The 15,332-nt window shown below is 41.4% G+C and overlaps 1 long non-coding RNA gene across 1 annotated transcript in view; it reads right to left on the minus strand.

Moving 5' to 3' along the window:
- Positions 1-10,775: 10,775 nt before the first annotated feature.
- The window catches only part of LOC141275886 (uncharacterized), an 80,780-nt gene continuing 76,223 nt past the window's right edge, over positions 10,776-15,332 (minus strand). The window contains exon 4 of the long non-coding RNA XR_012324435.1: positions 10,776-13,575. This is a non-coding gene — a long non-coding RNA (uncharacterized lncRNA). The remainder of the gene's footprint in view (positions 13,576-15,332) is intronic.

Here is a 15,332-nt window from a genome sequence, read left to right on the forward strand (position 1 = left end):
AGGGTCTGGGGTGCAGCAGGAAGCTGGGAAGGCTGCGTCTCCTTCAGTGAGCAGCTGCAGAGCACACACCGGTGCAGCGGTCCTCCACATCTGGACCCCAGACCACAGCATGAGCATACCCTGGAACTTGTTAGATAAGCAGTTTCTTGGACCCCACCCCAGATCTACTGACGACAGACTCTGGAAGTGAGAACCAGCAATCTGTTTTAGCAAATCCTCCAGGCAATTCTGATGCTCCCCAGCGTTTGAGAACCCTACAACAGGAGGTAATCAGGTGACCATCTATATACATTGCCTTTTGGAAAAGTTCAACTTGCTTCTGGATATGGTGTACCTAGTGTTCCAGAAACTCACTGGAAACCTCACTGCCAATACACTGTCAAGGTCATACTCAGGAGAACTTGACAAATGACTCCACTTTCCTATCCAGAGCAACTGATCAGTTCCAACAATTTCCAGAAATCCATTATGTACTGGAAATTGATGATGCAAAGTGTCAACACCAGCTGAGCTGCCTCCCATGGGAGCTGCTGAGAGACACATTTGCCATCATCATCACAATAACCATCACCATCATCGTCGTCATTGCCAACATTCACATAACGCTTACTATATACTGGACACTGTTACTGGGACTTTATAAATATTTATCCACTTAATCTTCCCCCCCACACACAAATTGATCTGCCAAAAATCCCACTCCACCTAAGGGTCAGAGTAGTGTTTTGAACCCAAGCAGATGGCCTTCTGAGCCTCCACTCCTGAACTCTGTGCAAGAGAGGCAGCCTAGGTCGTGCTTAAGAGTACTCAGTCTGGAGCCAGGTCACTGGATTTGTATTTGGCTCTACCGCTTACTTGCAGCAATCATCTACTAACCGGTCTCCTGATCTCTAGTCTCACCCTTTCCTGGAAATCCATCCTGGAATAATTATCTTTCATATGCAAATGTACTTTTGTCACCATCCTCCAAATCCTCCCATTTTCTCCTCCCATAAGAAAAAAGTCTAAGCATAGGATGCTATTCACAAAGAAGTTTCTGCTTACTCATCCTGCTTTATCTTCTACCATTCTTCCCAGGGCACTGAGCCACACCGTCCAGTGTACCACTCCTTGATTAGGTCAGCCTATACTTTCTTGGCTGGAATTTCCTACCATCCAGCCCTCCACTCAGGAAATTCCTACAGACTTTTAGTTTTGGCTAAACCACTGCTTCCTTTAGGAAGTCTTCCCTGGGTTTGCCCCTTTTCAAGCTAAAGGCATCATTTTTGTTTCTGCTTCCATTGGCCAAATCCCCGTTATGGTGGTTAGTATATTGTGTTGGAATTGCCAGCCTGTAACTTTTGGGAGCTGAAACTACCATTTCATCATTTTGTGGCAGTCCCAATGCACATCATAGATGCAAATAAATATTGATTAAATGAATGGATGGAGTGCCTAGGAGACAGGTGAGTCCTTTACTTTAGGGAAGGCAAGGGATAAAATTCAAGAGTAACTAGAGAGGGGACGGAATAACAATGAAGTCATCATAGTTGGTGTGAGACAAGACTCTAAGAATCCAGTGTATAAACAATGCAGCAATCCAAAGCACAGGGCTGAACTGAATATGCATCATTTCCTGGCATGACATTATTGAGACGTCTTCAACTGGGCATCCAGTCTTAGGAATCACTTAGTGGAAAATGCCTCCACCTATCCAAAAATTTCTTGGTACTCTGTACAATACAAGTTTCTGAAACTCCCTGTAGGATTCTTTCCTCATTGAAAAGAGGTCTCTCGAAAGGGGTTCTCCTGGTGGAGATTTTGCTCACAGTTGCATGGATGAGAGGACCCACCTTGACGATGACCACTCACGAAAGCCACATGGCAGAAGAAGTAGAGGCAATGGCTGGAGTGAAAGATGGGAAACCGATCTGAATACATAAAAAGCCCAGACTTAAGATTTCAACCACCAAACATCTGAGTCGTAACAAACTAAAAGAAGACTTTTCTTATGCCTAAATTTTCCTTTTGTTAAGAATAACCTGAAAGTGCCAATGATGTATCTAAAGTTTCATTACGGTGGTTTGATTAGTTTAATGGTATGTCCAATAGTGCTTGCCTTATGGTTACTTGAGTTCAGTCTGTTTGCCTAATATACGAATATGCCACTAATATACATTGCAAAATAAATTGTCATAATATATGTGATATAACATATACAATATATCCACACATATAAAATATATACAAATCTATACATATATGTACACATACATTATCAGGAAAGAGTAAAATGACAAACTGAAAAAACAAACCTTAATGGCATACTCCTTTAATAAAAATCTTCCTTATTAAAAAGTGTCCGCAGTCTTTGAAAAGTAACAGCTATCTCAAAATTGTTTCTGGAGTGAAAGTTTCTCCCACAGAACGGAAGAAAATATTTGTAAATGAAGCGACCGACAAGGGATTAATCTCCAAAATATACAAACAGCTCATGCAGCTCAATATCAAAAAACAAACAACCCAATCAAAAAATGGGCAGAAGACCTAAATAGACATTTCTCCAAAGAAGACATACAGATGGCCAAGAGGCACATGAAAAGATACTCAACATCACTAATTATTAGAGAAATGCAAATCTAAACTACAATGAGGTACCACCTCACACAGGTCAGAATGGCCATCATCAAAAAATCTACAAACAATAAATTCTGGAGAGGGTGTGGAGAAAAGGGAAGCTTCCTACACTGTTGGTGGGAATGTAAATTTGTACAACCACAAGCATGGAGATTCCTTTAAAATCTAAAAATAGAACTACATACGATCCAGCAATCCCATTCCTGGGCATATATCTAGAGAAAACCATAATTCAAAAGGACACATGCACCCCAATGTTCATTGCAGCACTATTTACAAAAGCCAGGATATGGAAGCAACCTAAATGTCCATCGACAGATGATTGGATAAAGATGTGGTACATATATACAATGGAATATTACTCAGCCATAAGAAAGAATGAAATAATGCCATCTGCAGCAACATAGGTGGAACTAGAGATTGTCATACTGAGTGAAGTAAAGTCAGATAGAGAAAGACAGGTAATATATGATATTGCTTATATGTAGAATCCAAAAAACTGGTACAAATGAACTGATTTACAAAACAGAAATAGAGACACAGATGTAGAAAACAAACTTATGGTTACCAAGGGGGAGGGAGGAGAGATAAATTGGGAGATCGGGATTGACATATACACGCTACTCTATATAAAATAGATTACTAATAAGGACCTCCTTTATAGCACAGGGAACTCTACTCAATACTCTGTAATGGCCTATATGGGAAAAGAATCTAGAAAAGAGTGGATATATGTATATGTATAACTGAGTCACTTGGGTGTACAGCAGAAGCTAACACACATTGCAAATCAGCTATACTCTGATAAAAATTAATTTGAAAAAAAAAACAGGAAAGTAACAGCCAGCTCAAAACTGTTTCTGGAGTGAAATTCTCCAGATTTTTGCTTCCAATTACTGTTTAAAGTTTGCCAGACGATCATGGAGAAAATCATTCCCAAGGGAATGATCTAGGATCTTCGTCTACATTGCTGGAAACTCTAAAAGAGGCTAATTATTAAAATGGAGCAAGCCATAAATTAAAATGTAAGGTGAAACCTTATATCCTTACAGTTTTGTAAGCACCAGTGGTATCAAGTAACACGTTGAACCCCTGCCCTCTGGGGTCCTTTTCAGGATGCACGGCCCGGTCCTTCCTGGGCTTGCTCTTTGTTTGGTTAGACATACATATACATACTTGCAAACACATGATTAAATTAAGAAGACAGCCTATCCTAAGCACTACAGAATTGGTAAATACCCAAAACAATGCCTCAAGAAGCTGGATTTGGAAGAGATCAAGTATTGAATGGGGAAGGCTCTGTGGAAGTAAAGAGACAGAAAGTGAGGTCTTGAAGGAAGTACAACTTGGAAGGGAGAGGAGCATGACAGGAAAAGAATATGTGGGGGGGAAAGGCACACAGACCAACTTATGTACTCAGAGACTTTGCATGTGCTGTTCCCTCTGCCTGGAATGCTTCCCCTTCGATGTGTGAATGGTTCATCCCTTACTTCTTCAGGTCTTTACTCAAAACCCACCCTCAGTGGGGCCTCCCCTAGCTACCTTATATAGACTTTCAACCCTGGCTACCCACTAAAGTTACATATAACCTTTTTCCTCTTTAGATTTTCCCTTTGGTACTTATCACTATATAATCTACCTTATATTTTAACTGTTAATCTTGTTCATTTTTTCTTCCACTAGAATGTAAATTCCACAAAGCAGAGAGTTTTGTCTGTTTGGTTTGTTACTGGATTCCCAGCACCTAGAACAGTGTCTGGCACAGAGTAAGGACTCAGTAAACATTTGTTGAATAAATAAATAAGTTGTATGGAGGCAAAAGGGGTAGATGAACAGGCTATTATTAAAATATCAAATTGACAGAAATAGAACTTTTACATGAAGGAATCAGGTTCATGAATTTGGGCAGACAGTTTGGAGACAATTGGGGAGAACCTGGAAGTCTGCCAAGGACTCATAAATACAAGACTCCTGGGAGAATCTGAGGGGTCATCTGGTCCACCTTTCTTATTTCTAAGCAGCCCTACACCTAAGTCATCCCGGACAAAATAAACTATTCAGCTTTCTATTTACACAAGTTCCATTGCGTGTTTCTCAGAGGCCGAGGCAAACATCACAGAGCTCAAATTTTACAGCCTGGTGGCTCTGCTTTCAACCTCAGGGGAGGAAATTTACATCTTTGCAGAGCTGAGCTGCTGAATTCCTTCTCAGTGCTTCAGACTATTGGGCTGGATATCACTTTCATTCACTCTACTGGAAAAACTGGAGAGGAAATGGTGGTCTAGTTGAATATGGATTTTCTTTTCTCTTCTGAAGTCAGAGAAGCAGCTCCCCGAAACTTACAAGGGGCCTCTGGTTTGCTGGCGCTCACCACTGTAGTTGTGCTTCCCAGCAGAGAACATTCTAAGCAGCTGAAGCCATGGATGACAAGCATTCATTACCTGTTTGAGCACCAGAGCCAGGGTCCTAAACTCCACCTGCATTCATTTCCAACACCTCTCACCTGTCTACATGGAAAGAAGAGGTAATGCAGCACATGTATACAATGGAATATTACTCAGCCATGAAAAGAAACGAAATAGAGTTATTTACAGTGAGGTGGATGGACTAGAGACTGTCATACAGAGTGAAGTCAGAAAGAGAAAAATAAATACTGTATGCTAACACATATATATGGAATCTAAAAAAAAAAAAGAAAATGGTTCTGAAGAACCTAGGGACAGGACAGGAATAAAGATGCAGACCTACTAGAGAATGGACTTGAGGATACGGGGACGGGGAAGGGTAAGCTGGGACGAAGTGAGAGAGTGGCACTGACATATATACACTACCAAATGTAAAATAGATAGCTAGTGGGTAGCAGCCGCATAGCACAGGGAGATCAGCTCTGTGCTTTGTGACCACCTAGAGGGGTGGGGTAGGGAGGGTGGGAGGGAGATGCAAGAGGGAGGAGATATGGGGATATATGTTTACGTATAGCTAGACATTTCTCCAAAGAATATATACAGACTGCCAACAAACACATGAAAGAATGCTCAACATCATTAATCATTAGAGAAATGCAAATCAAAACTACAATGAGATATCATCTCACACCAGTCAGAATGGCCATCATCAAAAAATCTAGAAACAATAAATTCTGGATAGGGTGTGGAGAAAGGGGAACACTCTTACACTGCTGGTGGGAATGTGAATTGGTACAGCCACTATGGAGAACAGTATGGAGGTTCCTTAAAAAACTCCAATTAGAACTACCGTATGACCCAGCAATCCCACTACTGGGCATATACCCTGAGAAAACCATAATTCAAAAAGAGTCATGTACCAAAATGTTCATTGCAGCTCTATTTACAATAGCCCAGAGATGGAAACAACCTAAGTGTCCATCATTGGATGAATGGATAAAGAAGATGTGGCACATATATACAATGGAATATTACTCAGACATAAAAAGAAACAAAACTGAGCTATTTGTAATGAGGTGGATGGACCTAGAGTCTGTCATACTGAGTGAAGTAAGTCAGAAAGACAAAGACAAATACCGTATGCTAACACATATATATGGAATTGAAGAAAAAAAATGTCATGACGAACCTAGGGGTAAGACAGGAATAAAGACACAGACCTACTAGAGAATGGACTTGAGGATATGGGGAGGGGGAAGGATAAGCTGTGACAAAGCGAGAGAGTGGCATGGACATATATACACTACCAAATGTAAAATAGATAGCTAGTGGGAAGCAGCCGCATGGCACAGGGAGATCAGCTCGGTGCTTTGTGACCGCCTAGAGGGGTGGGATAGGGAGGGTGGGAGGGAGGGTGACGCAAGAGGGAAGAGATATGGGGATATATGTATAACTGATTCACTTTGTTATAAAGCAGAAACTAACACACCATTGTAAAGCAATTATACTCCAATAAAGATGTAAAAAAAAAGAAAAGAAAAGAATAGTGGGTGTGAGCAAAAAAAAAAAAGAAGATATGAGACATGGTATACATCAAATGTTCTATATGGAGGGGAAATGGATCTCTAGCTTGCTGCCACTCCACACTGAACGCCACTTGCGTATACAGGGCATTCATGGGTGCAGGTGTCCACTGGCAAAGTAAGTCCCAACCTGCTCCCCAGCAGGGAGCATGCAATCTAAAAAAGAAAGGTAGGGCTTCCCTGGTGGCACAGTGGTTGAGAGTCTGCCTGCCGATGCAGGGGACGCGGGTTCGTGCCCTGGTCCGGGAGGATCTCACATACCGCGGAGCGGCTGGGCCCGTGAGCCATGGCCGCTGAGCCTGCGCGTCTGGAGCCTGTGCTCCGCAACGGGAGAGGCCACAGCAGTGAGAGGCTCGCGTACCAAAAAAAAAAAAAAAAAAAAAAAAGAAAGGTAGAACAAAAGGAAATGACATGAGAAAGAAGTGGTAGAGCAGAAACCGGGAGACATTGTCACTACAGTCGCACAAAGTAGGCATTCAGTAGCTACTTCATGAGTTCAATTATTTTCTGAAAGCTCCATTTGTTTTAAGGAGCATTTACTCCCGTTTAGCTGGTTTAAATGAGTCTTAACATAACTGACAATAAGCTATTGCACCAACTACCAAAAACAAACTCCTGGCTTCATGCCGTGATGGATGAGACGAAAGAACAGCATTCTTCATTAACATTTGAAATTCCTGAGTGAAATATTGAACAAATTGCAATAAAAACCATTAAAAGAATTCAAATACTTACAATCAATTTAACTATTTTCTTGACCCCCTCTTTTAAATCAGGAGATACTACCTTTCCATTTTTAAAAGTATTTTTTCTTGCATTTCTCACTCTGTACCCAATATGCAATACTTGCTTTTCTGATATAAACATTATATAGCTCATACTGACTTTAGACCAGGAAAGTAATAGATAATATTCACCAATCTGGCAAAAAAACAAAACGAAACGAAACTGAAAACATTCACGGAGGTAAAGTAGACAGTATAACACACTCATCTGCGTCTGTTTTATTCGGAGCTTAGCAATGGGCATATGCTTTAGGTTTTCTTGTAATGCTTTCTGGGTGAGGGTACTTATCATCAACTAGCCACTTCCAACAACTACTTCCATTTTTCAAGTTAGGCTTGTTAATAAGTGTGGTGATATATATATGTTACTTGCAATGCATTTTCCCGTTTTGAAGAAGTGACTTGTATCTCTTTGGAATTTGAAGTACTGATTTGAAACAAAGATTTCATTCTTATTTTACTTTCCTCCTTAGATGTATTTTTATTCTTCAGTTTGCCATTATACTTTGCACAGTCAAAAGGTACAGATTCTGCTGACATCTTAATGCTCTTGAAAATTGTCCTAATTTCCTTAGGACCCATAATTTCAAATTTGATTGTGTTAAGACCTTTCTGGAAGGGGAAGGAAGAAAATGAATATTCATCAAACACCTTCTCTGTGCCTTCTTCTTTGTGTCTTGGGTGTTTTATATGTCAATTCATTTCAGCGTAAGTAATATCCTTATTTTACCTCTGAGGAAACTGAGACTTAGTAACTGGTCCATGGTCACATTGCTAGAAATAGCAGAGCCAGAATTGAATCCAGGTCTGTTGAATTCCAAGTCATGGGCTCTTGTCCACATTGTAGGGAGACAGGATTTTGCAACAACTGGACGGAGCCTCAGAGATCACTTAATCCAACAGGGCAAACCTTCCCTCCCTGTCCATCTGCCTTCACCTCTGCCAAATACACACACTTCACAGACAAGAACATTGAAATTCAGATAATTGAATGCTTTGCCAAGCCACAAGTTATGTAAGTGGTGAATGTACTCATACAAAGTGATATTTAACAGTTTTAGAGATGCAAAATTATTAATTTTTACATCCTCCCCAAACTCATCTTTTTAAAGTCAGTTTTATTGAGATATAATTCATTTTCAGGAGACTTCATCCATTCAAGGTATACAAACTGATAAGCTTTGACAGATGTATACACTTTCAAATCCATCCCAGCGATCACGATACAGAACATTTCCACCTGCCCCCAAAGGTTCCTTGTGCTCCCTTGTCGGCTTTTCTTCCCTGGACCCACAGCCCAAGGCAAAACTGATCTGCTCTGGTCACTAGTGATTAGTTTCCATTTCCTAGAATCTTATGCAATTGGATTCATACAGGGTGTACCCCTTTGTGTCTGGATTCTTTCCCTTAGCATAATGATTTTGAGATTCATCCACGTTGTTTTGTGTATTTCGTGTAGCTCGCTCCTTTGTGTCGCTGAATTATACTCCATGGTACGGATGTGCCACATTTTGTTTCTCTGTTACATGTTGATAGACATTTGGGTTATTTCCAGTTCTTATAGCTATTGTGAATAAAGTTGCTGCGAACACATGTGTACAAACATTTATGCTGTCATCTGTTTGTTTTTCTTGGGTAGCCATAGTGGGATGCCTAGACCATATGTTATGCGCATGTTTCACTTTTTAAGAAACTGACAGTCTTCCAAAGTGGTTATACTATTTCACATTCCCACCAGCAATGTTATGTCCCAGTGTCTTCACACCCTTGCAAACATTTAGTCAAAATGTCCAGTCTTTTTAATTTCACCCTTGGTGTATACTGGTGTTCACTCGCATTTCCCTGATGACCAGTGATGTCAAACATCCTTTCATGTGCTTATTAGACATTATAATATCGTCTTTTTTAAGGTGTCTGTTGAATTCTTTTACTTATATTCTATAGAGTTGTTTGCTTACTATAGAGTTTGTGTTCTCTGTATATTCTGTACACAAATTCTGCGTAAGCTGCATGTTGTGGTGGTTTTAAAGCTAGTCCAAAAATTCTTGGACACTCCTCCTGTCAAGAGATGGAGCTTAGTTCAACTTCCCTTGAGGGTGGGCTGCATCTAGGGACTCACTTTTAGCAAATAGAATATGACAGAGTTATGAGATATCGCTTTGGAAAGCAGGTCATCAATAAGACTGTAGCCGCTGTTCTGGTGTGCTCTCTCCCTCTCTCTCAAGCTACGCGTTCTAGGAAAAGCCAGCTCTGTGTCCTGAGGACTGATAAACAGCCTATGGAGGGTCTCACGTGACTAGGAACCGAGAAGTCTTGGTGGATCGTCTGCCAACAGCCATATAAGTAGGCTTGGAAGTGAACCTTTCTCCAGTCAAGTCTGGAGATGACTGTAACCCCAGCCAACAGCTTAACTGCACCCTCCCAGATTTTCGGCCACAGGAAACTGATAATAAATGTTTGTCCTTTAAAGATGCTAAGTTTTGGAGTAATTAGTTATGCAACAATAGATAACTAACAAATATGCAAAAAAGTTTCCCCCGTTCTATGGCTTGCCTTTACATTTTCCTCAGGGTGTCTTCTGAAGAGCAAAAGCTTTTAATTTTGATAGCCTGATTTATTATTTTTTCTTAATAGTTCATGATTCTCATGTCTATCTAAGAACTCTGCCTACCTCAATGACATAAAGATTTCTTTTCCTATATTTTCTTCTAGAATTTAGGTTTGTAATCCATTTTACATATGGTGTGAGGTAAGAATCAAGGTTCATTTTTTTTTCTTACAAATCTACAATCTGTCCATCACCATTCATTGAAAATAATTTTTTTCTCATTGAATTGCTATTTTTGTTCAAAAAAAGTCAACAGATCATAAATATATGGGCCTATTTCTGAACTTTTCTGTTTCATTGATCTATACGTCCACCTTTTCACTAATACCACACTGTCTTGATTACTGTAGCTTTATTAGGTCTTGAAATTTGGTAGTATGAGACCTCCAACTTTGTTCTTCATTTTTAAAATTGCTTCGGCCATTCTAGGTCATTTGCATTTTCATATACATTTTAGAATCAGGTTCTCAATTTCTGCCAATACAGGCTGCTGAGATTTTGATTAAGAATGTATTAAATCGGGCTTCCCTGGTGGCGCAGTGGTTGAGAGTCCGCCTGCCGATGCAGGGGACACGGGTTCGTGCCCCGGTCCGGGAAGATCCCACATGCCGCGGAGCGGCTAGGCCCGTGAGCCATGGCCGCTGAGCCCGCGCACCCGGAGCCTGTGCTCCACAATGGGAGAGGCCACAACAGTGAGAGACCCGCGTACCGAAAAAAAAAAAAAAAAAAAAAAAAAATATATATATATATATATATATATATAGTCTTGGCTGTGAATTTTTTACAATATCAGTGAGTCTGAGGGGTATGTTACTGATAAGAAAAATCAGAACTACAGGACATTTCCTGCCTTTTTCTGAATTTAGTTTTGCTAGCTTAAATTCAAGTCTCAACTACAAGACTTGACTATGCCTCAGTTTCCTAATCTATAAAGCAGAAAAGGATACTTATCTCTGACCATTGCAACTGGAGGTATACAGGTATAGAGTAGGAAAGTGGAATTCAAGAAGTGTGGTCTTATTTGACTCCAAGAATTTGAGGAGGATAAATGTTTTCCTAGAATAATTTTGAAAAAGAATTCTTTAAGAATGTATCTTAACTAGAAAGTAGATTTGTTTTGTTTTGATTTCATTTTCTGGTGACCTGCAAATGAGTTACACAAGCAACTAATAATTTGTGCAAATCTGATAAGGCGTTGTTTCATTCATTCATTCAACAAATATTTACTGTGTCCCAAGCCTGAATTGAATTAGGCACTGGGTACAGAGTGTGTGTGTGTGTGTGTGTGTGTGTGTGTGTGTGTGTGTTTATTCATGGTGCACATAAGTGTACCTATAATTGTGTATGTGTTTATCTGTGTCTGTATGTATGTTTAGATGAAAACTACCATAATTGCTCTTGTCCTTCCTGCATCTTTTGAGCTAAGATAGAAATTGTGTATCATGGATTATTTCAACGAGTTCTCAGTTTATTTTGTCTCTGATATTGTTGCAAAAACATAAGTTCTCTGGCCCTTGCTCTGAAGCGTGAAGAAGGAGAAGATGGAAACCGAGGTAAGAGGTAATGACAGAGTAATGACCTTGCCCTATGACAGAGCTGAGGCTACAGGCATCCCACATTACAGAGAAAATACAGCCACCAGCAAGTATTTACTGAACGCTTAGGAGGTGCCTGGACTTGAATATACTGGAGGCTCTTCATTGCAGTGCACAGGCTTCTCTCTAGTTGTGGCGCACGGGCTCAGTAGTTGCAGTGCTTGGGCATAGTCGCCCCCCGGCATGTGGTATCTTAGTTCCCCAGCCAGAGATCAAACCCATGTCCCCTGCATTGGAAGGCGGATTCTCAACCACAGGACCACCAGGGAAGCCCCACATAAATATACCTTAAAAACCACCAAATGGTATAAATATGCCATAAAGATGTTTTCACTGACATTTCCAATTTATTATGAATGCGTCTTAAATGTCCAAAGATGATTAAGACAAACAATCAACAGGACATCCTCTAAGCGTTTATAGCAGAGATTTAAAAGTTTTGTTTTATTTAAGCATCATACTTCATATCCTATCATTTCCATGGTAGTTTTAAAAGATCTACCCTGATGCTCTCTCAAAAACAAACAAATAAATCCACAAGTAAATATCTTACTTTGGCTTCACCTTAACCCTCTTCTAAAAAAGTAATCTGCAGAATTCCCTGGCAATCCAGTGGTTAGGACTCTGTGCTTTCATTGCTGAGGGTATGAGTTCAATTCCTGGTTGGGGAGCTAAGGTGCTGCAAGCCATGTTGTGCATGCCAAAAAAAAAAAAAAAAAAGTAATCTGCACCCACACAACCAGTTCAATTCTCACTCTCTCCATGAGACCTTCGCTGACTTTAGCCCATGAAGAATGCCCTGCCCTGTGGTTCCACAGCCACAGGGACAAGTGTGTGCCGTGCTCTTTTACTCTGGTCTCTATTCTTTCTGGTGATGTGTATATTCTGCCTCTGGTCTCTATTTGTTCTGGTTATGTGTATATTCGATTATTTCACTGAACCATCCAGAGTTTCACCCATGGTTATTTTACAGTTCGTCATAGAACCTAAGCCATACCTGCCACATATGTTTGTTAAACACTTAAACTGAAATAGCATGAGGCAGTGTGTGGGGTAAAGAACAAAAGGCTCAGAATTTAGAAAATTCGGGCTCTAGCTCAGATCTGCCACTAGCAGGTGGCACTGAGTAATTCACTTCATGTCCCTGAGCCTTCCTCATCTGTAAATGCAAAAGTTGGACTAAGTCCAGTCTCTTCCAGTCAATTCTATGAAAATCAAGTTTGCACCTATAGATTCCTTCCAGCAATTACCTTCAAAATCTCTCCCTAAAAAGTTCACAACACCTCAGATCTGTTGACCAGAAGCACCAGTTTTGAGTTTCTACAGGCAGAAACACCACCTAAAATCTTGTGACTGAACAAGTTTGGTGAGGCAACTATCGCTGACCTGGGAAGTGGCCAGTGCAACCTGTACCGCTGACACTGCCGTATCTGCCACCACACTGCCCCAGAAAATTGGGGCACCTTCTGCCACAATCCTCTGTAAAAATCCCCTTTTGACCTGCACCTCTAGGGCAGGTGCCTATACCCTAGTTGCAAGGTAGGCTGGGAGAGCAAGTAGGTGGCATTATATTGTGAAAGAATTCCTTAAACATAGGAGGGAGAGTCCACGTGCTGGACAGCCAAAAATAATGACAAACATCCACTTTAAATATGATATCTCCACTATTATAATCCCTATTTTTCACATCAGGAAATGTAGGCTTAGCAAGGTTAACTGACTTGCCCAAGGTCACAGAGGTGGCAAATAGCTAAGTCGGTCTGTCTGATGCCAATAACTCTCTGCTTCCCTCAGGTTCAATAGCTTCCACTGAATGGAGACTTCGGGGACAGGTGAATTTGTACAGGTGAGAATGTAGGTTTCATTCATCTTCATCATCCTCATTATTGTCATCACCATTAGCGTGATATTTGAAGATAGAATCTACAAAGTTGTGACTCAGTCATCAGTCTATCCACAAACCCCCAAGTCACCAGGATGTACCTGTTGATATCAATAGAAAGGAAGACATATTTTGATTAAAACATTTACAAGGTAGTTCCCATAGACAGAAATGAAAATAAACATCTCTGATCAGGGGCAAAGTCATATCTCGTAAGTCAGGAGCCAAAGTTCAACACAAGGCCAATGTTGTAAATACCTTTTTCGTCTCCTAAAGCTGCTACCATCTTGCAACTAAACTCAGTAACAACACATTTCCAAACTGCAAACTGTCTCCCTGCAGCTGTTTTCATTGCAGTTATGAAAGAGGAAAGCTGCTGGTCCTCTGATAATAACTCAGCCCAGTTGAGAGAACACTGTGCACTTAAAAAGTAGAAAAGAAAAAAGGAGATTTGTCCTCTTCCCCCTCTACACACACTCTCAAACTGCATTTTCCCAGAGCATAAGAGTGTTGCTATACAGTCAATTCATGGCTGTATGTGGAAAGGGAGGAGAGAGAGAAGGGCAGAATGGATAAATTAAATCCATGTGTAGCCCCCAAACCACATCCTACGGTTATGAACATCAGCCTCTTTTACCATGACCCCTAGGCTAGAATTGAAAACAAGAAACAAAATCTTTAATAGGGGTTGCTTTCCGGGCCCTCCCCCCAGCCCTGGCCACCAGTCCTCTTCAGTAGAGGAGGTAATAAGCAGATAAAAAATCCAAAAGCCAGCACAAGGGGAATGGCAGGGAGACTCCGATGGCTGAGTCAATCGAGGGAAACAGCTACCCGCTTCTGAAGGAGCCGAGGATCAGCTACCCTCTTGCTCCCCAAGCAGCAACCTTCATGTGGTTATATGCAAATCCTGAGCTTTGAGCAATTTCTAGAAAGTTCTGATGTCCCTAAAACCACATGTATAATCTACCCCACCTCACTGGAGAAAGCGTGTGTAATAATTGTCCTTTGTCATCTGATTCTAGTTTAAACACATTCTTCCGGGTTTCTCTGGTGGCACAGTGGTTAAGAGTCCGCCTGCCGATGCAGGGGACACGGGTTCGTGCCCCGGTCCGGGAAGATCCCACATGCCGCGGAGCGGCTGGGCCCGTGAGCCATGGCCGCTGAGCCTGCGCGTCCAGAGCCTGTGCTCCGCAACGGGAGAGGCCACAACAGTGAGAGGCCCGCGTACCTCAAAAAAAAAAAAAAAAAAAAAAAAAAACCACAACAAAAAAAAACACTCTTCCCAGTTTCCTACTCCAACCCTAACTATTCATTGCACTGATCATGATAATTCATCTAAAACGAGCAATAAAAGGAACAGAGCCAGGACTTTCCCAACGCTTAGGCCTGCTAGTAATTTACTTTTACTCCATGCCTTCGCCATTGCGAATAAGGCCTCTTGGTCCATCGGAGCTGCACTCCTTGGAGACAGAAAGCAAAAACAACAGACAAAAAGAATGGACTCCCAGAGCAGTCATTTCTCCAACTGCCCTATACTGAAAATTCCCTACTCTTGGTGAGGTGAAGCCCACCAAGAGACTGCTTAAAGTTCAGACACCGAGAGAATTCCGAGAGAAACTTTCATATCCTGAATGATTAAGAATGGTATCTTTTTAGGGCTTCCCTGGTGGCGCAGTGGTTGAGAGTCCGCCTGCCGATGCAGAGGACACGGGTTCGTACCCCGGTCCGGGAAGATCCCACATGCCGCGGAGCGGCTGTGCCCGTGAGCCATGGCCGCTGAGCCTGTGCGTCCGGAGCCTGTACTCCGCAACGAGAGAGGCCACAACAGTGACAGGCCCGCGTACCGCAAAAAAAAAAA

The sequence above is a fragment of the Tursiops truncatus genome, chromosome 11, assembly GCF_011762595.2.
Source record: "Tursiops truncatus isolate mTurTru1 chromosome 11, mTurTru1.mat.Y, whole genome shotgun sequence".
NCBI lineage: Eukaryota > Metazoa > Chordata > Mammalia > Artiodactyla > Delphinidae > Tursiops > Tursiops truncatus.